Source organism: Helianthus annuus, chromosome 11 (assembly GCF_002127325.2).
Source record: "Helianthus annuus cultivar XRQ/B chromosome 11, HanXRQr2.0-SUNRISE, whole genome shotgun sequence".
Taxonomy (NCBI): Eukaryota; Viridiplantae; Streptophyta; class Magnoliopsida; order Asterales; family Asteraceae; genus Helianthus; species Helianthus annuus.
The window spans coordinates 23504456-23526820 of NC_035443.2; the positions used below are offsets into that span (position 1 = coordinate 23504456).

The 22365-nt window shown below is 38.0% G+C and overlaps 1 long non-coding RNA gene across 4 annotated transcripts; it reads right to left on the reverse strand.

The window, feature by feature from the left end:
- Positions 1–287: 287 nt before the first annotated feature.
- On the reverse strand, positions 288–11500 carry LOC110929252. 4 transcript variants are annotated; one of them, XR_002586961.2, is made up of 5 exons: positions 8574–11300; positions 7351–7436; positions 6925–7014; positions 5581–6265; positions 1116–1695 (listed from the first exon to the last, which is right to left on the reverse strand). It is a non-coding gene; the product is annotated as an uncharacterized LOC110929252 (long non-coding RNA). The 4 variants fall into 4 exon arrangements; XR_004872223.1 differs by lacking the exon at positions 8574–11300 and adding exons at positions 288–524; positions 11328–11500 and having other exon boundaries at positions 1184–1695; positions 5581–7436; XR_004872222.1 differs by having other exon boundaries at positions 6925–7436; positions 8574–11283.
- Positions 11501–22365: the final 10865 nt, after the last annotated feature.

The following is a 22365-nucleotide window of genomic DNA, read 5'->3' on the forward strand; positions in this document are numbered from 1 at the left end:
GAGTTGAGGTATCATTATATTAGAGAGATGGTTATGAAAGGAAGAGTTCGTTTAGAGTATTGCAACACACATGCTCAACTTGCTGATGTTTTGACAAAGAGCCTTTCAAAGGAGAAGTTTGTGTTCTATAGAGAAGCCATTGGGGTGGTGAACTTTGGCTCAAGGAAGGGTGAAGAATGATGATCCAAAGTTTACGAGGAAGCTTTTTGCATGCATGAGGAGCCTTGTTATTTTTTAGTCTTTGTTTTTTAGTCAAATAAAGTAACGGTAGCTTTGTTAGTGTAACACCCTAGTTACTAAATTACAATTTTACATGAAAATACCACAATTAGATGTGTAGTTAAGACCACACATACTGTACATAATGCGGGTTTATTAAAAACTTTTACAATTTAAGTGATATACATAATGTGATTTAAATCACCGTTTAGAATAACGACAAAACAACGTTGTGGAAGCTTTATTTAATGTGTGTTCGGTTCTTGCTCGATGCTCGATCTTCATCCGGGACCCTCGACATTCACCTGTGATCAAAACCAACTTAAAGGTCAGTTTTGATAATTAATTAAACTAATACAATGGGGAAATTAGGAAAATCCCACATGAATATCTTAAACCCAAAATAAAAACTCATTTCTGACCTCCACCGTAACTTACGGTGGCACCGTAAGTTACGGTGGTCTCTGTGTTTCAATTATTCAACCGTACAACAGTAGGCATTTACCGTAACCAAATCATGTCCACCGTAACTTACGGTGGCACCGTAAGTTACGGTGGCCCCTGCATCATTCCTTTCCTTTTTGCCGTTTTTGACACGAAAACTTTCGTATCTTTCAAACCGCTCGTCTGTTTGACCTACCGTTTCTTCCTACGTGATTGTAAATTGAACCTCCATCAAATGGAGTCAAGACCCAACATCTGGATTAACAAAATTTTAAGACTTTTAAGTCTTCGGCTTATTAACCCTTTTTACCAAATTTGACCCGTTCGTGATTTTATCAAACAAACCTGTTGTTTGATTCTAATTTCTCATTTTTAACCAAATCTTGTTTTCAAAACATTCTGTCTAAATAATTTAAATCCTTCGGTTTACCTATTAAGGTAACCGAATGCCCTTTTTTTATTTTGCCTAACTTTCATAGAACTTCAAGTTCTACATGATGAGTTAATCTATTATACATACCTGGCTCGGATCAACTTACTAACCCGGTTTAATACCTTGCTTTATAATTGCTAATTAAGAGCGATGCGAGTATCCATTGGATATCTACTCCTGTAAACATATAACTCGACACCAGAATCATTAGTCGATATTGTCAAAAGGTGATGTCTACACCTTTTGACCCGTTTGGCCGAATTGACCGTTTATCTTTGCGAGATAATATTTATTATCATCTCATCTACATGACTCGCTCCTTTTAACACCGTATGCTCATTTTATTTATAAACCGTTTATTACCACTTTCGGCTCTTTATGTCTTACGCGGGAAAGCGTCTTTTAAAACTAACGATTATTGTCAACGTGTGACTAAATTACCATTTGTCTTATTCGTAGTCAATACGACAAAAGAACATTCTAAAATATATGACTAGTGTAAGTTATACTTACCTTGCATCCTTGCGAGCTTCATACTTGAACTTGTATCCATTTGACCCGTTCATTTCCAAGCTCCTACCTAGCTTGTCAGAGTCAAACTACCATATCATATCCACAAGATGATTAGATTAGTCAACCATTAACATGACCATCACACCTTATGGATTCACACACTTATTCACCAAAGTGTGCTATTTATTCAACAAATATATTATTTACTTATTTATTTTTTTGTCATAATTCTTTCCATTCACTAACCGTTTGACCCGTTAGTCAAGTTATTTATACAAACTAGTTAGTAAGTGATTTTGAACACTTTAAGCATGTCATATAAAGTGTTACTTGTTCCTAACAATAAATACTTCATGACTAAACAAGTATACGCAATCATATGTCTTTTTCTTGGTTAATAAGAACATTACTAAAGTGCAGCGATTTTGTATTCAGCTGCTGTAATTGACCATTTTGACCCATTTAAAAGCTGAATTAGATCAACATGTTCAAAAATGGATCGTAGAACTCCGAAATAGCTTTCTAGGCATATATGGTACGTCTTCTAACGATGTTCCTATGATTTTATATGATTTTTACAAAATCAGCTCTGAAGTAAAAAAAATGCTTCCAGTCAGCTTGCTGTCAAAACAGTTCAGCCGACTTCGGACACTGTTTTGACCCGTTTAACATCAGAATTTAACAAACATGTTCAAACATAAAACGTAGTATGTTTCAATAGCTTTCTGAGCATATAAGGCTCAACCTCACAGGTCGTTCCAATGATTTTATATGATTTTTTTAAAACTGCAGCCCAATAATTTTTAATCCCGATCAGTTTTGTTATATTTTCTTGTTCAAGCATTTCATCAAGCACCTTGTGTGCAACACGAAACATCAAATTTCTCCAGCCCATTTAAGTGTTCTAAACCCTTAAATTCTAGCATAAGTAACAAGTACTAACATCAAACTTCAAATCCAACTTCAGGGAGTTCTACTAACACAATTTAACCATTATGATTCTAGGGTTCATCATGTTTCTACAAAACTCATTTAGCACATAATCGGGTGATCATGAATTCACAATTATGAACATCAATTCAACAAGTAAATGACTAGGGTTTACTCCTAGACATCAAATCATTCATAATTTCATCATATAACAAACATGCAACCATCAAATTTCAGATTTCTAAGTTTACCTAGAAATCCAATTAGAGATTTTTCACAAAATTTACATACCTTATGACTCCCCTTTCAATGGGGATCAATAATCTATGCTTGATTTTCGATTTTGACTTGGATTGAGCATTCAATTTGCAAGTTTGGTGAAGATTTAGGGTTTTGATGTGTGGGGATCGCCCCCTTCTTCTTCTTGTACGACCAGACACCTCCTTGTGGGGTGTTTGGTGTGTTTTATTTAATTAATTAAAGTTAAGTTTCAATTTTAACAATATTGGCCCCTCTAATTTGGTTAGTTAATTAAGTAGGGCACAACCTACTTATTTCTAACAATATTCCCCACTTATTAACTAGGTTTAATATTCCTAATTAACTTTGCGGGTTCGAAAAGTATTTATGACTAAGTTTATTTCGGGTCCCGTAAACTCGGGCCTTCTATCACTTTATTTCTTAAAAGCTTTTTATTCACTTCAAATAAATATTAGGATTATTAAATAAATTCCTAATATTTGACAGTTTACTTTTACCACTAACGGTACTTTCCCCGTCTTTAGTATTAACGGGGTTTAATTACCAAACTCGTTTTCGGGGTGTTACAAGTCTACCCCCCTTAAAGAGGTTTCGTCCCCGAAACCTTTTCTTACTTAATTTATCGAGTTCCACTCCATGCATTTGCCCTCGATAATCAATTAAGCATTTCTCATATCTTAACCGATTGTTAGTATTACCAGAAAAGTATGGTAATATCCTTTTGGTTATTAATCATCTACGTATCTTATATGACATGATGCGACTTGAAATAACGTAATCTCGTTATTTCCACTAGTTTAATCAACTTAGCGATATTCAATGCTTTCATATACTATCGGATTTCTTTATGAACCCGTTACTTTGACCCGTTTAAAGGTCTTTAGTGAAATCTTTCACTTTTAGCAACAAATCTTTTTATTTTCAAATTTATTTATTCGGTTCAGTTATACCGAATTTACCACTTACAAGCAAACCAAATTTCTTAACTTGAATTACTGACCTTAACCGGTTTCACTAACTAGACTTATTTGTCCGGTTTCTTTTTACCGCTCGCTTGGTTATAATGTGATTCTTCTTCACATTGTACCTCTTGACCGTGATCATGTCACATCATGTTTAATTTATATCAACCTTTTCATCTTCGAAAATATCACTTTTCGAATATATTGTCTTGCACCTATCAGTGTCAAGATTTGTATCTTTCATACTTATTATTTAAATTCCTATCAGAGTCTATGTTTGTAAAAACATTATTTCTTACTAAAACCGAAGTTTTAGTTTTAGGATCTTCTCTTTAACTTTTGTCAATTATCCCTACCAGGATATTGACAGTCCATAATTTATTCTTATTTGGTTATATCCCATTACCGGGCTCATTATTCTCTTGCATTTAACGCTACCCTTATCTGGCTAGCGCTCATTTGTGCCATTCGGCGTTATATTGTATTCAACCTGTTTGACTTATTAATGTGAAATCCATCACTTATAAACAATCAACTTTATTCTTTATTCAACCCATTCGACTTCGAATAGTTGAATATAATTATCAAAATTTCTGTTTGCGAAATTTTATGGTCTTTCAGTCATAACTCATAATCCGAGTCTTTTGACTTTAAATTCGTGTTCCCGTTTCTCGGTTTACGCATGTGTTTAAATCCTTACCCATCAACCGGGTACTTTACCGAAGTCATTATTAGTGCAAGCATTCCGGTATACATTAAGATTTCGTTTTAATTTGTTTGGTTGTCTTAGCGAAATCCATCGCTTTTATTCAACCAAACCTTTATTCTTTATTCGACCATCCTTGACAGTCTTATAAACTATGAATGATGATTATCATCATCATCATCATTTCTTTATTACGACCAAAGTCAACGACTTTGATCGTTTTTCCCATGTGGGCAATACCTTTGTTTCTATGACCCCGCGGGTCATTTATACTTTGGTTTACAATGCCCTTTTTGTCTACCATGGTTTTTGATCGTTTTTCCCATGTGGGCAATACCTTTGTTTCTATGACCCCGCGGGTCATTTATACTTTGGTTTTACAATGCCCTTTTTGTCTACCATGGTTGTTTCGTCCGAAATGACTTATGTCACGAATTTCCTTGGGTCATTTATTTCTATGTGCGCCATACGTCGTTTTTATGGTTCCCGCGAAAACCATTTATACGAGTATGCCCATAAGATTTCTTGACCCTAAGGATCCTTTAAATTTTCATTCATCTTGACCTTACTACATCGGACATAACTGCGCTCATTATAAGAAGCTCATGCTATCATGTGTTCACTACTTACTTGGCCAGAGTAAGCGATCAACACATGGTACGCGTGACCTTATTATAATTACCACATCACGTCCCATGTAAGTAACTCCTCAAATTATTTCCATATTTATGATTTCATTTGGTAAAACTTTATTTAATTGTTAGTTAACAATTATTAGTTTTAGTCGTTTATCCTTGAACATGTAAAATGTCCCTTTTTATAAACATTTATTCATATTTGTTGATGTGATCATTACTTTTCTCAATAGGATTTATATTGAGAATACTTACTTGGATGATCACTCTCGTCCAAGTTTCTATATAAACTGAATTCTGTTATTGTCTTGTTATTCACAATTTGTGAATAATACATATTCTCTACTGAATTTCTCTTGGAAACATCATCCTGGATAACCTATCCAGGTTTTCCAAGTTTCATATTCTATATACAAATGTCATTCACTATGTATTTGTTGCATATTACTGTTTGTACTATAAGTTTAAAATGTGCACCTGGTAATGCTTGCCCCGACGGGCATTCCTTGCCATTACTTATTTGCGATCGTTACGCGATTTAGGTCCTTGATGAGTATGCTCTTCTTGTCACATCTCGGACCGTTCCATCATCATATCCGCAATTTGTTCAACTCTCGTCATCTTCAGACGCGAGTGTCCTTCAATTAAAACATTCACAAGAGTTAGTAATTTCAACTTCAATAATCGTCCGTATTATAATACAAGGCTTTTTTTTTTACTATACGCGTCAACGCGCGTATTTTCGTCAACCATATTAATCATTTTAATTGGGGTAACGTGTATCACACGATAGCCCTATGTGTTGTTTACAACACTTTAGCATGCTAAGCTATTAACATACATGTACTTACCGGATTTGCGATCAAGCCTCGAACCGAACACACCTTAATCTTTAACCATGAGCTCTGATTACCAACTTGTAACACCCTAGTTACTAAATTACAATTTTACATGAAAATACCACAATTAGATGTGTAGTTAAGACCACACATACTGTACATAATGCGGGTTTATTAAAAACTTTTACAATTTAAGTGATATACATAATGTGATTTAAATCACCGTTTAGAATAACGACAAAACAACGTTGCGGAAGCTTTATTTAATGTGTGTTCGGTTCTTGCTCGATGCTCGATCTTCATCCGGGACCCTCGACATTCACCTGTGATCAAAACCAACTTAAAGGTCAGTTTTGATAATTAATTAAACTAATACAATGGGGAAATTAGGAAAATCCCACATGAATATCTTAAACCCAAAATAAAAACTCATTTCTGACCTCCACCGTAACTTACGGTGGCACCGTAAGTTACGGTGGTCTCTGTGTTTCAATTATTCAACCGTACAACAGTAGGCATTTACCGTAACCAAATCATGTCCACCGTAACTTACGGTGGCACCGTAAGTTACGGTGGCCCCTGCATCATTCCTTTCCTTTTTGCCGTTTTTGACACGAAAACTTTCGTATCTTTCAAACCGCTCGTCTGTTTGACCTACCGTTTCTTCCTACGTGATTGTAAATTGAACCTCCATCAAATGGAGTCAAGACCCAACATCTGGATTAACAAAATTTTAAGACTTTTAAGTCTTCGGCTTATTAACCCTTTTTACCAAATTTGACCCGTTCGTGATTTTATCAAACAAACCTGTTGTTTGATTCTAATTTCTCATTTTTAACCAAATCTTGTTTTCAAAACATTCTGTCTAAATAATTTAAATCCTTCGGTTTACCTATTAAGGTAACCGAATGCCCTTTTTTTATTTTGCCTAACTTTCATAGAACTTCAAGTTCTACATGATGAGTTAATCTATTATACATACCTGGCTCGGATCAACTTACTAACCCGGTTTAATACCTTGCTTTATAATTGCTAATTAAGAGCGATGCGAGTATCCATTGGATATCTACTCCTGTAAACATATAACTCGACACCAGAATCATTAGTCGATATTGTCAAAAGGTGATGTCTACACCTTTTGACCCGTTTGGCCGAATTGACCGTTTATCTTTGCGAGATAATATTTATTATCATCTCATCTACATGACTCGCTCCTTTTAACACCGTATGCTCATTTTATTTATAAACCGTTTATTACCACTTTCGGCTCTTTATGTCTTACGCGGGAAAGCGTCTTTTAAAACTAACGATTATTGTCAACGTGTGACTAAATTACCATTTGTCTTATTCGTAGTCAATACGACAAAAGAACATTCTAAAATATATGACTAGTGTAAGTTATACTTACCTTGCATCCTTGCGAGCTTCATACTTGAACTTGTATCCATTTGACCCGTTCATTTCCAAGCTCCTACCTAGCTTGTCAGAGTCAAACTACCATATCATATCCACAAGATGATTAGATTAGTCAACCATTAACATGACCATCACACCTTATGGATTCACACACTTATTCACCAAAATGTGCTATTTATTCAACAAATATATTATTTACTTATTTATTTTTTTTGTCATAATTCTTTCCATTCACTAACCGTTTGACCCGTTAGTCAAGTTATTTATACAAACTAGTTAGTAAGTGATTTTGAACACTTTAAGCATGTCATATAAAGTGTTACTTGTTCCTAACAATAAATACTTCATGACTAAACAAGTATACGCAATCATATGTCTTTTTCTTGGTTAATAAGAACATTACTAAAGTGCAGCGATTTTGTATTCAGCTGCTGTAATTGACCATTTTGACCCATTTAAAAGCTGAATTAGATCAACATGTTCAAAAATGGATCGTAGAACTCCGAAATAGCTTTCTAGGCATATATGGTACGTCTTCTAACGATGTTCCTATGATTTTATATGATTTTTACAAAATCAGCTCTGAAGTAAAAAAAATGCTTCCAGTCAGCTTGCTGTCAAAACAGTTCAGCCGACTTCGGACACTGTTTTGACCCGTTTAACATCAGAATTTAACAAACATGTTCAAACATAAAACGTAGTATGTTTCAATAGCTTTCTGAGCATATAAGGCTCAACCTCACAGGTCGTTCCAATGATTTTATATGATTTTTTTTTAAACTGCAGCCCAATAATTTTTAATCCCAATCAGTTTTGTTATATTTTCTTGTTCAAGCATTTCATCAAGCACCTTGTGTGCAACACGAAACATCAAATTTCTCCAGCCCATTTAAGTGTTCTAAACCCTTAAATTCTAGCATAAGTAACAAGTACTAACATCAAACTTCAAATCCAACTTCAGGGAGTTCTACTAACACAATTTAACCATTATGATTCTAGGGTTCATCATGTTTCTACAAAACTCATTTAGCACATAATCGGGTGATCATGAATTCACAATTATGAACATCAATTCAACAAGTAAATGACTAGGGTTTACTCCTAGACATCAAATCATTCATAATTTCATCATATAACAAACATGCAACCATCAAATTTCAGATTTCTAAGTTTACCTAGAAATCCAACTAGAGATTTTTCACAAAATTTACATACCTTATGACTCCCCTTTCAATGGGGATCAATAATCTATGCTTGATTTTCGATTTTGACTTGGATTGAGCCTTCAATTTGCAAGTTTGGTGAAGATTTAGGGTTTTGATGTGTGGGGATCGCCCCCTTGTTCTTCTTGTACGACCAGACACCTCCTTGTGGGGTGTTTGGTGTGTTTTATTTAATTAATTAAAGTTAAGTTTCAATTTTAACAATATTGGCCCCTCTAATTTGGTTAGTTAATTAAGTAGGGCACAACCTACTTATTTCTAACAATATTCCCCACTTATTAACTAGGTTTAATATTCCTAATTAACTTTGCGGGTTCGAAAAGTATTTATGACTAAGTTTATTTCGGGTCCCGTAAACTCGGGCCTTCTATCACTTTATTTCTAAAAAGCTTTTTATTCACTTCAAATAAATATTAGGATTATTAAATAAATTCCTAATATTTGACAGTTTACTTTTACCACTAACGGTACTTTCCCCGTCTTTAGTATTAACGGGGTTTAATTACCAAACTCGTTTTCGGGGTGTTACAAGTCTACCCCCCTTAAAGAGGTTTCGTCCCCGAAACCTTTTCTTACTTAATTTATCGAGTTCCACTCCATGCATTTGCTCTCGATAATCAATTAAGCATTTCTCATATCTTAACCGATTGTTAGTATTACCAGAAAAGTATGGTAATATCCTTTTGGTTATTAATCATCTACGTATCTTATATGACATGATGCGACTTGAAATAACGTAATCTCGTTATTTCCACTAGTTTAATCAACTTAGCGATATTCAATGCTTTCATATACTATCGGATTTCTTTATGAACCCGTTACTTTGACCCGTTTAAAGGTCTTTAGTGAAATCTTTCACTTTTAGCAACAAATCTTTTTATTTTCAAATTTATTTATTCGGTTCAGTTATACCGAATTTACCACTTACAAGCAAACCAAATTTCTTAACTTGAATTACTGACCTTAACCGGTTTCACTAACTAGACTTATTTGTCCGGTTTCTTTTTACCGCTCGCTTGGTTATAATGTGATTCTTCTTCACATTGTACCTCTTGACCGTGATCATGTCACATCATGTTTAATTTATATCAACCTTTTCATCTTCGAAAATATCACTTTTCGAATATATTGTCTTGCACCTATCAGTGTCAAGATTTGTATCTTTCATACTTATTATTTAAATTCCTATCAGAGTCTATGTTTGTAAAAACATTATTTCTTACTAAAACCGAAGTTTTAGTTTTAGGATCTTCTCTTTAACTTTTGTCAATTATCCCTACCAGGATATTGACAGTCCATAATTTATTCTTATTTGGTTATATCCCATTACCGGGCTCATTATTCTCTTGCATTTAACGCTACCCTTATCTGGCTAGCGCTCATTTGTGCCATTCGGCGTTATATTGTATTCAACCTGTTTGACTTATTAATGTGAAATCCATCACTTATAAACAATCAACTTTATTCTTTATTCAACCCATTCGACTTCGAATAGTTGAATATAATTATCAAAATTTCTGTTTGCGAAATTTTATGGTCTTTCAGTCATAACTCATAATCCGAGTCTTTTGACTTTAAATTCGTGTTCCCGTTTCTCGGTTTACGCATGTGTTTAAATCCTTACCCATCAACCGGGTACTTTACCGAAGTCATTATTAGTGCAAGCATTCCGGTATACATTAAGATTTCGTTTTAATTTGTTTGGTTGTCTTAGCGAAATCCATCGCTTTTATTCAACCAAACCTTTATTCTTTATTCGACCATCCTTGACAGTCTTATAAACTATGAATGATGATTATTATCATCATCATCATCATTTCTTTACTACGACCAAAGTCAACGACTTTGATCGTTTTTCCCATGTGGGCAATACCTTTGTTTCTATGACCCCGCGGGTCATTTATACTTTGGTTTTACAATGCCCTTTTTGTCTACCATGGTTTTTGATCGTTTTTCCCATGTGGGCAATACCTTTGTTTCTATGACCCCGCGGGTCATTTATACTTTGGTTTTACAATGCCCTTTTTGTCTACCATGGTTGTTTCGTCCGAAATGACTTATGTCACGAATTTCCTTGGGTCATTTATTTCTATGTGCGCCATACGTCGTTTTTATGGTTCCCGCGAAAACCATTTATACGAGTATGCCCATAAGATTTCTTGACCCTAAGGATCCTTTAAATTTTCATTCATCTTGACCTTACTACATCGGACATAACTGCGCTCATTATAAGAAGCTCATGCTATCATGTGTTCACTACTTACTTGGCCAGAGTAAGCGATCAACACATGGTACGCGTGACCTTATTATAATTACCACATCACGTCCCATGTAAGTAACTCCTCAAATTATTTCCATATTTATGATTTCATTTGGTAAAACTTTATTTAATTGTTAGTTAACAATTATTAGTTTTAGTCGTTTATCCTTGAACATGTAAAATGTCCCTTTTTATAAACATTTATTCACATTTGTTGATGTGATCATTACTTTTCTCAATAGGATTTATATTGAGAATACTTACTTGGATGATCACTCTCGTCCAAGTTTCTATATAAACTGAATTCTGTTATTGTCTTGTTATTCACAATTTGTGAATAATACATATTCTCTACTGAATTTCTCTTGGAAACGTCATCCTGGATAACCTATCCAGGTTTTCCAAGTTTCATATTCTATATGCAAATGTCATTCACTATGTATTTGTTGCATATTACTGTTTGTACTATAAGTTTAAAATGTGCACCTGGTAATGCTTGCCCCGACGGGCATTCCTTGCCATTACTTATTTGCGATCGTTACGCGATTTAGGTCCTTGATGAGTATGCTCTTCTTGTCACATCTCGGACCGTTCCATCATCATATCCGCAATTTGTTCAACTCTCGTCATCTTCAGACGCGAGTGTCCTTCAATTAAAACATTCACAAGAGTTAGTAATTTCAACTTCAATAATCGCCCGTATTATAATACAAGGCTTTTTTTTTTTTACTATACGCGTCAACGCGCGTATTTTCGTCAACCATATTAATCATTTTAATTGGGGTAACGTGTATCACACGATAGCCCTATGTGTTGTTTACAACACTTTAGCATGCTAAGCTATTAACATACATGTACTTACCGGATTTGCGATCAAGCCTCGAACCGAACACACCTTAATCTTTAACCATGAGCTCTGATTACCAACTTGTAACACCCTAGTTACTAAATTACAATTTTACATGAAAATACCACAATTAGATGTGTAGTTAAGACCACACATACTGTACATAATGCGGGTTTATTAAAAACTTTTACAATTTAAGTGATATACATAATGTGATTTAAATCACCGTTTAGAATAACGACAAAACAATGTTGCGGAAGCTTTATTTAATGTGTGTTCGGTTCTTGCTCGATGCTCGATCTTCATCCGGGACCCTCGACATTCACCTGTGATCAAAACCAACTTAAAGGTCAGTTTTGATAATTAATTAAACTAATACAATGGGGAAATTAGGAAAATCCCACATGAATATCTTAAACCCAAAATAAAAACTCATTTCTGACCTCCACCGTAACTTACGGTGGCACCGTAAGTTACGGTGGTCTCTGTGTTTCAATTATTCAACCGTACAACAGTAGGCATTTACCGTAACCAAATCATGTCCACCGTAACTTACGGTGGCACCGTAAGTTACGGTGGCCCCTGCATCATTCCTTTCCTTTTTGCCGTTTTTGACACGAAAACTTTCGTATCTTTCAAACCGCTCGTCTGTTTGACCTACCGTTTCTTCCTACGTGATTGTAAATTGAACCTCCATCAAATGGAGTCAAGACCCAACATCTGGATTAACAAAATTTTAAGACTTTTAAGTCTTCGGCTTATTAACCCTTTTTACCAAATTTGACCCGTTCGTGATTTTATCAAACAAACCTGTTGTTTGATTCTAATTTCTCATTTTTAACCAAATCTTGTTTTCAAAACATTCTGTCTAAATAATTTAAATCCTTCGGTTTACCTATTAAGGTAACCGAATGCCCTTTTTTTATTTTGCCTAACTTTCATAGAACTTCAAGTTCTACATGATGAGTTAATCTATTATACATACCTGGCTCGGATCAACTTACTAACCCGGTTTAATACCTTGCTTTATAATTGCTAATTAAGAGCGATGCGAGTATCCATTGGATATCTACTCCTGTAAACATATAACTCGACACCAGAATCATTAGTCGATATTGTCAAAAGGTGATGTCTACACCTTTTGACCCGTTTGGCCGAATTGACCGTTTATCTTTGCGAGATAATATTTATTATCATCTCATCTACATGACTCGCTCCTTTTAACACCGTATGCTCATTTTATTTATAAACCGTTTATTACCACTTTCGGCTCTTTATGTCTTACGCGGGAAAGCGTCTTTTAAAACTAACGATTATTGTCAACGTGTGACTAAATTACCATTTGTCTTATTCGTAGTCAATACGACAAAAGAACATTCTAAAATATATGACTAGTGTAAGTTATACTTACCTTTCATCCTTGCGAGCTTCATACTTGAACTTGTATCCATTTGACCCGTTCATTTCCAAGCTCCTACCTAGCTTGTCAGAGTCAAACTACCATATCATATCCACAAGATGATTAGATTAGTCAACCATTAACATGACCATCACACCTTATGGATTCACACACTTATTCACCAAAGTGTGCTATTTATTCAACAAATATATTATTTACTTATTTATTTTTTTGTCATAATTCTTTCCATTCACTAACCGTTTGACCCGTTAGTCAAGTTATTTATACAAACTAGTTAGTAAGTGATTTTGAACACTTTAAGCATGTCATATAAAGTGTTACTTGTTCCTAACAATAAATACTTCATGACTAAACAAGTATACGCAATCATATGTCTTTTTCTTGGTTAATAAGAACATTACTAAAGTGCAGCGATTTTGTATTCAGCTGCTGTAATTGACCATTTTGACCCATTTAAAAGCTGAATTAGATCAACATGTTCAAAAATGGATCGTAGAACTCCGAAATAGCTTTCTAGGCATATATGGTACGTCTTCTAACGATGTTCCTATGATTTTATATGATTTTTACAAAATCAGCTCTGAAGTAAAAAAAAATGCTTCCAGTCAGCTTGCTGTCAAAACAGTTCAGCCGACTTCGGACACTGTTTTGACCCGTTTAACATCAGAATTTAACAAACATGTTCAAACATAAAACGTAGTATGTTTCAATAGCTTTCTGAGCATATAAGGCTCAACCTCACAGGTCGTTCCAATGATTTTATATGATTTTTTTAAAACTGCAGCCCAATAATTTTTAATCCCAATCAGTTTTGTTATATTTTCTTGTTCAAGCATTTCATCAAGCACCTTGTGTGCAACACGAAACATCAAATTTCTCCAGCCCATTTAAGTGTTCTAAACCCTTAAATTCTAGCATAAGTAACAAGTACTAACATCAAACTTCAAATCCAACTTCAGGGAGTTCTACTAACACAATTTAACCATTATGATTCTAGGGTTCATCATGTTTCTACAAAACTCATTTAGCACATAACCGGGTGATCATGAATTCACAATTATGAACATCAATTCAACAAGTAAATGACTAGGGTTTACTCCTAGACATCAAATCATTCATAATTTCATCATATAACAAACATGCAACCATCAAATTTCAGATTTCTAAGTTTACCTAGAAATCCAACTAGAGATTTTTCATAAAATTTACATACCTTATGACTCCCCTTTCAATGGGGATCAATAATCTATGCTTGATTTTCGATTTTGACTTGGATTGAGCCTTCAATTTGCAAGTTTGGTGAAGATTTAGGGTTTTGATGTGTGGGGATCGCCCCCTTGTTCTTCTTGTACGACCAGACACCTCCTTGTGGGGTGTTTGGTGTGTTTTATTTAATTAATTAAAGTTAAGTTTCAATTTTAACAATATTGGCCCCTCTAATTTGGTTAGTTAATTAAGTAGGGCACAACCTACTTATTTCTAACAATATTCCCCACTTATTAACTAGGTTTAATATTCCTAATTAACTTTGCGGGTTCGAAAAGTATTTATGACTAAGTTTATTTCGGGTCCCGTAAACTCGGGCTTTCTATCACTTTATTTCTTAAAAGCTTTTTATTCACTTCAAATAAATATTAGGATTATTAAATAAATTCCTAATATTTGACAGTTTACTTTTACCACTAACGGTACTTTCCCCGTCTTTAGTATTAACGGGGTTTAATTACCAAACTCGTTTTCGGGGTGTTACAGTTAGTCAAATAAAGTAACGGTAGCTTTGTTAGGCTTTACCGGTTCTTCAGGTGATCCTAGTCTATAGGATTAGTTGAGCTTTTTCTGTTCTTTTTCTGTTATAAATAAGCTCCTAGGTGATGCATGTAAATCATCTCAAAAAACCCTAGTATTCTAATACGAGAAAAGCTTCCTGTTCTTGCTATTATTACTATCATATCTTGTGTTCTATACCAACAGTAAGTATGCATGTATCACAAACATAATAATAATTCTTAATGTTATATGTATTATCGTGCATCATAGTTATGGTAATGTCTAAATAACACTAATTTCCATCAACCTAAAACTTGTTTTAAAACTTGACCAAACTAAATGAAATAAGTTTTTTTTTTTTAATTTCAAGTTTCAAAAAGTTAATTAAATTAGTTACTTACTAAATAAATCAAATAACTATATTGATAATTAGATTAAAAAGCATAGAATTTCTAATTCAACTAAACAAATTCGTGAAAATTATGAGGTTTCAAAGACTAGGATTCGGATTTTCAAAACGGATCGGATTTTAAGAACCCATTTTGACGGATGTTACAGTCTCCCCTAGGGAATTAGGAAGATTGCCATACGTACTGTTTTAAAACAAACTCAAAGTTTCCATTGATTCCTTTGAGGTTAGATGATTTTTACTTTTTGTCACACCCCCAAAATCCCACCTGCGGAGTACTACCGCTTGGAGGCGTGACTGACCAGGATCCAGCCACCAATCATACTGAACAAGCATATAATGATCATAAAAGTTTAACCAATACGATTGGTGTTTCAAAACAAACAAGTTTAAGTTGCAAGCGGAAGCATAAGTTTAAAGTTATAACAAAAGTTCCCAAGTTTAACATAGCACGCAGCAATCCGTGTCCCACAACGATCCTCCTCCATGCAAGCTCCCACTGAGTACCTATGGTCCTGCAAAGCATGTAGTAACGAGTCAACAACTAGTTGAGTGAGTTCACGGGTGGGCGTTCGTTTTAGTTGTTTCGAAAACAGTTTACTTTATCTGGCATCCTGCCGTGGGGGTTACCCCATAGTTTAAAAACGTGACATGTTCGTTCCCAGTTACTCCGGCACTCCGGCCGTGGGGGCTACCCCATGTAGTTATCAGGCATTTCGGCCGTGGGGGCTACCCCATGTGCATACTAGACTCGCTACCGTATCGATTGCTGACTGTAGTCATGTTTATGTGCCCTGAAAACATCAATGTCTATCATCATTGACGTGCCCCAGATCCATTAGTTCACGCCCGTCCTCTGCGGCACGGTGTGAGGCTTGTCAGACCTAAATAGCGCTATCTAACTAATGACCCGCTCGCCATTGGCCCGGCGATTAGTCGATACAAAAAGGAGGGACTTCGTGATAGAGTTTTAGTCTAGTACGTTTATCCGTCCATCCGGACGAGGAATCACATTCCTGAACAACTGACGTCCTACCCAAGGAGGACGAGGAACCCACGTTCCTTAACCCCGTTCCCAACCCAGGGAATCCCATGCTTTGTAGAGGGTGTGAACTCACCTTGGTTTGCTCGGCAGTTAATCACAGAGAGTCAATCAAGTCGCAAGTAGTCAATAACGTCCTAACACGGGTATCACGTATAATCAGATTCGAACCAAGTAGTGCACAATGTTCAACACGTTTGGCAAGCACGTTTAGCAGTAACAGTTAACAGTCAACAGTAGCACATACGGTTCACAAGTTCGGCCCAACTACTTAGGCCCAAACACGTAAAAGCAGTTAACACAGAAGCCCATCAGTCTGGCCCATTAACTAAGGCCCAAAAGTGTGGTCTCGAGTCGCAACCGGACTCGCAAGCATGGTCTCGAGTCATGCTGTGTGTGTTGATCTCAGGTGGTTGCGAGTCGCAACCGGTGTCGCAACCGTAGTCTTGGTTCATCATGCTGAGGTCTCGAGTCGCAACGGGACTCGTAACCTGTGGTCTCGGCTTGTCCTGTTATGGTTGCGAGTCGCAACTGCGTGGTCTCGAGTCATCACGCTGTGGTTGCGAGTCGCAACCGTGTGATTGCGAGTCGGTATGCTGTCATTTTCACGTTCAGGTGCTGATGCAGATAGTCAGATTAATGGTACAATATAATCAGGCCCAAATCCGGAAATAACCAATAGCATTCCACTAACATATTTCCTAATCAGGCTATTAGTCAAAGATGGATCAAAATCACAAGGGTTTTCAATCTTCAACTATTCTTCAAAGTGTTCTTCAAATATTCAAACCCATATTCAACAAGTTCATAGCATATTAATCATCTATTCAACCAAACTATGAACAACCATTAAACTTTTGAGCATAACAACACAAGCTTGTCTCTATTCTAAGCCGATTTCATGACATATGTAAACCGATTTCATGAATCATCAAATCTAGTAGTTTAAACTCTATTTAACACATGAACACATTCCAACACTAACTTTTTAACACACATAAGACATCATCTTATTCATGCATCTTTTTAAGCACAAGCATAACATAACATACTATCACTAAGCATTCAACAATGATCATCAAGAAATACTAACAATAAACAACATCTCATGCATTTTATCATACATCATAAAGCACAACAAAATTAACCATAAAAATACTAACCGGTTGGTGATGTGTGTGTGTGTGCCGATCCGAAGTTCCAAACCCGAGAGTTCTTGTGCTAACCGATTAGATCCGAGAGTCTTGGAGGTGTGTTTGTGTGCTAGAGTTCTAGTGGGAGAGAAGTAGGAGAGTGTGTGTGTTGTATTGTTCAACAAATGGCAAAAACTAACTAAGGGTAGTTTATATAGTCAAGTTCCAAGTGTGTGCACCCTTAGTGGGTTTCGAGTGGGGGTTCACGGCCCAAAGGCCCAACCGGCCAAAGGTTCTCGGCCCAAGTCCACTCGAGACCTCATGGTCTCGAGTCGGGTTCTTTGTTGTTTCGTGTCGGGTTCTCGGTTCACATATAACACGTACACCTATAAATACAATGCACACATAACAAAGCACTTATCACATAAAAAGGTTCACGTTATCATTAAGTTTAATCATTCAACTAATCACATAACGTACAAGCAAGTTACAACGAAAGGTTCTAGATTTCGAGTTGTCACATCATCCCCAAGTTGAAAGAAATTTCGTCCCGAAATTTGATGGCACTCACTGAGGAAGCTAGTCAAGTTGCAAGGTTTTCCCGGTTTTCCTGGGGTGTCACATCCACCCCCCGTTGATCTGGAATTTCGTCCCGAAATTCCGTAGCTTCAGCCTCAGTAGCGTTTGTACTGTTCTCAAACAGTTGGGGATACTTTTGTTTCATCCGATCTTCGCGCTCCCAGGTAAACTCTGGGCCGCGACGTGAGTTCCAACGAACTCGAACAAGAGGTATTCTAGTGCTCTTGAGGACCTTAACATCCCGGTCCGTGATCTCGACAGGTTCTTCGACGAATTTCAACTGTTCGTCGATCGTAAGTTCCTTCAGAGGAACTACGTGCGTCTCATCTGACAGACACTTCTTCAGATTTGACACATGGAAAACGTTGTGAACTGCACCGAGTTCTGCTGGTAATTTCAGTCTGTAGGCCACCTTGCCTATTTTCTCAATGATTTCAAAAGGTCCAACGTATCGTGGGTTGAGTTTGCCGCGTTTACCAAAACGAACCACACCCTTCCAGGGTGAAACCTTGAGTAATACCCGCTCCCCAACCTGGAGCTCAAGTGGTTTCCTGCCCTTATCGGCGTAGGCCTTCTGACGGTCACGAGCCGCCGCCATGCGTTGTCGTATTTGAGCAATCCGCTCAGTAGTGTCTACCACATGTTCTGGACCAGTGATTTGACTATCCCCCACCTCTGCCCAACAGAGGGGTGACCGGCATTTACGTCCGTACAATGCCTCAAACGGAGCAGCTTTAATGCTGGTGTGGTAGCTGTTATTATACGAAAATTCCACGAGTGGCAGATGCCTTTCCCAGCTGTTGCCAAAGTCGATTACACAAGCGCGAAGCATGTCTTCTAATGTCTGAATAGTTCGCTCGGACTGCCCGTCCGTCTGTGGGTGATACGCTGTGCTCATATCAAGACGTGAGCCAAAAGACTTGTGCATTGCCTGCCACAGTTCCGAAGTAAAACGTGCATCTCGATCAGAGATGATAGAAGTGGGCACCCCGTGCCTCGAAACAACTTCCTTGAGGTATATCTCCGCTAGAGTGGAGAACTTATCCGTTTCCTTGATTGCCAAAAAGTGTGCGGATTTCGTGAGTCGATCCACGATCACCCAGATAGTATCGTTTCCGCGCTGTGATCTAGGTAGGCCAGTAACAAAATCCATGGAAATTTGCTCCCATTTCCATTGTGGTATCTCTGGTTGCTGAAGTAGGCCTGAGGGTTTCTGATATTCCGTCTTGACTCGCGCACAAGTTAAACACTTGCTGACATAAGTTGCTATGTGGGCCTTCATGCTAGGCCACCAATACGTAGTTTTAATATCGTGGTACATTTTGTCCGAACCAGGGTGTACCGAGTAGCGAGATTTGTGCGCTTCATCCATCACAAGTTCTCGTAAGTCGCCATAGAGTGGGACCCAAATGCGTCCTGTCACATAATAAGCACCGTCTTCCTTCCGTTCTAAACGTTGCCTTGACCCGCGTAGAGCTTCTGCTCTAACGTTTTCTGGTTTCAGTGCTTCTATCTAAGCAGTTCGTATTTGCGAAGGTAGACTAGAATGGATCGTGAGTTGTAAAGCTCTTACGCGCTTAGGCGTAGTGTCCTTTCGACTGAGGGCGTCCGCCACTACATTGGCCTTGCCCGGGTGATACCTGATAGAGCACTCGTAATCGTTCAGCAGCTCGACCCATCGTCGCTGCCGCATATTCAGTTCCTTCTGCTTGAATATGTGTTCTAAACTTCTGTGGTCGGTGTAGATGGCGCACTTGGTTCCGTAAAGGTAATGCCGCCATAACTTAAGTGCGAAAACAACAGCTCCCAGCTCTAAATCATGCGTAGTGTAGTTCTTCTCGTGAACTTTAAGTTGTCGTGAGGCGTAAGCTATAACTTTATCTCGTTGCATCAATACACAACCAAGACCCTGAATTGATGCATCACAGTAAACCACAAAATCATCTGTGCCCTCTGGCAGTGAAAGGATAGGTGCACTACAAAGTCTATCCTTTAGATGCTGAAAAGCTAACTCTTGTGCATTCCCCCAATGATAAACAACGCCTTTCTGCGTTAACAAAGTGAGAGGCTGCGCGATCTTAGAAAAATCCTTAATGAATCTCCTGTAATAACCTGCCAATCCCAAAAATTGGCGAATTTCCTTTGGTGTGCGGGGCGCAGGCCAGTTCCTGATAGATTCCACTTTGGATGGATCAACGTGAATCCCATCCTTGTTCACCACATGCCCTAGGAAATGGACCTCTCGAAGCCAGAAGTCGCATTTCGAGAACTTTGCGTAAAGCTGTTCCTTCCGAAGGAGTTCCAAAATAAGTCGTAGATGTTGTTCGTGCTCTTCTTTGCTCTTAGAATAGATCAGGATGTCGTCGATAAAGACTATAACAAACTTGTCCAGGTACGGCTTGCAAACTCGGTTCATCAAATCCATAAAAACTGCCGGTGCGTTCGTCAGCCCAAACGGCATGACCAAAAACTCATAGTGCCCATAACGAGTCCTAAAGGCCGTCTTAGAGACATCCTCTTCTCGAACTCTCAGCTGGTGATATCCCGATCTCAGATCGATCTTTGAATAGTAGCTCGACCCCTGCAACTGGTCGAACAAGTCGTCAATACGCGGTAGAGGATAACGATTCTTCACAGTTACCTTGTTGAGTTCGCGATAGTCGATACACATTCTGAAGGTACCATCCTTCTTCTTCACAAAAAGCACTGGAGCTCCCCAAGGCGATGAGCTAGGACGAATAAAACCCTTATCCAAGAGTTCTTGTAGTTGCGTGGAGAGTTCTTCCAACTCTGATGGAGCTAAACGATAAGGTGCACGGGCTACAGGCGCGGCTCCAGGAGCTAGATCAACCTGAAACTCGACTTGGCGATGGGGCGGAAGACCAGGTAATTCCTCAGGGAATACCTCAGGATAATCGCGTACAACTGGATAATCTTCTAGCTTCTTCTCCTTTTCTGTGGTGTCAGTAACTAAAGCCAAAATCGCAGTGTGACCCTTTCGTAAGCATTTCTGGGCCTTAAGAAGAGAGATGATGTTCTCAACAGCACTTCTCTTGTCGCCACGAATCATGAGAGGTTCACCACCTAAACCAGGAATACGAACGATCTTCTCGTTACAAAGAATCTCTGCTCGATGTTGGGATAACCAATCCATCCCAATGACAACGTCGAAACTACCCAAGACAATAGGAATAAGATCGATAGAGAAGGTCTGGTTAGCGAGTATAAGCTGGCAACCCTTGACTACGTGTGAGGCTTCCAAACTCTTACCATTAGCTAGCTCTACAGTGTGCTTGTCGTTCAGGGGTGTAGGAATACGCTTAAGCATCTTACTAACTTCTAGTGACACATAGCTAGTATCGGCACCCGAATCAAATAAGACTGTAACATAAAAGTCGTCGAGAAGGAACTTACCCGTCACCACGTTGGGATCATTCCTTGCTTCACCTTGACCAATCACGAACACTCGTCCCCTAGCACCATTGTTGTTGTTCCCATTGTTACCATTCCCCTGATTGTTGTTGTTCTGGTTCAGTTGGGGACAATCCTTCTTGAAGTGGCCTTCAGCTCCACACTGAAAGCATCCTTTGTTGTTACCCTGCTGCTGTCGCTGGTTTTGCTGAGGTTGCTGACGATTCTGATTGGCAGGATATGCGCTCCTGCAATCCTTTGCAACATGACCAGGCTTGTTGCACCGATGACAGTTGCCCCTGGTGCATGGCCCACTGTGGTGTAAGCTGCAACGATTGCACTTGGGGTGATTCCCTTTGTATCCACCATGACTCTGACCACTAGACGATTGCTGACTGGGGCTCTTGTGATCATCCGTCTTTCTCTGCTGAGACTGAGTTTGCACCGAAGTTGAACCCCTGCTTGAAGTTCCATCCCATTTCCGTTTATCCCCACTAGAAGCACCAGAAGTAGTTGCAGCACCTATACGCTTCGGTAATTTGTTCTGCTCCACCGCTTGGTCAGTGAGACGGTGAGCCAACTGTACAACCTGCTGGATAGTAGTCAACCTCGCTGAAGTCACATGACTTTGGATCTCTGGCACCAAGCCCTTGAGATAGAGTTCAATTCGCTTATACGGAGGATCCACCATAGTAGGACACAACAAGGCAAGCTCATGCGATCTCTTAGTGTATGCCTCAATCTCCGACCCCGACATCTTGAGATTGTAGAACTCATCTTCCAGCTTGTGGATGTCGTCACGACTGCAGTATTCCTCCCTGATCATTTCCTTGAAAGTTTCCCATGGGGTGGCGTTGGCAGCAACCAACCCTAACATCTGCACTTGAGCATTCCACCACGTGAGAGCCAAACCCTT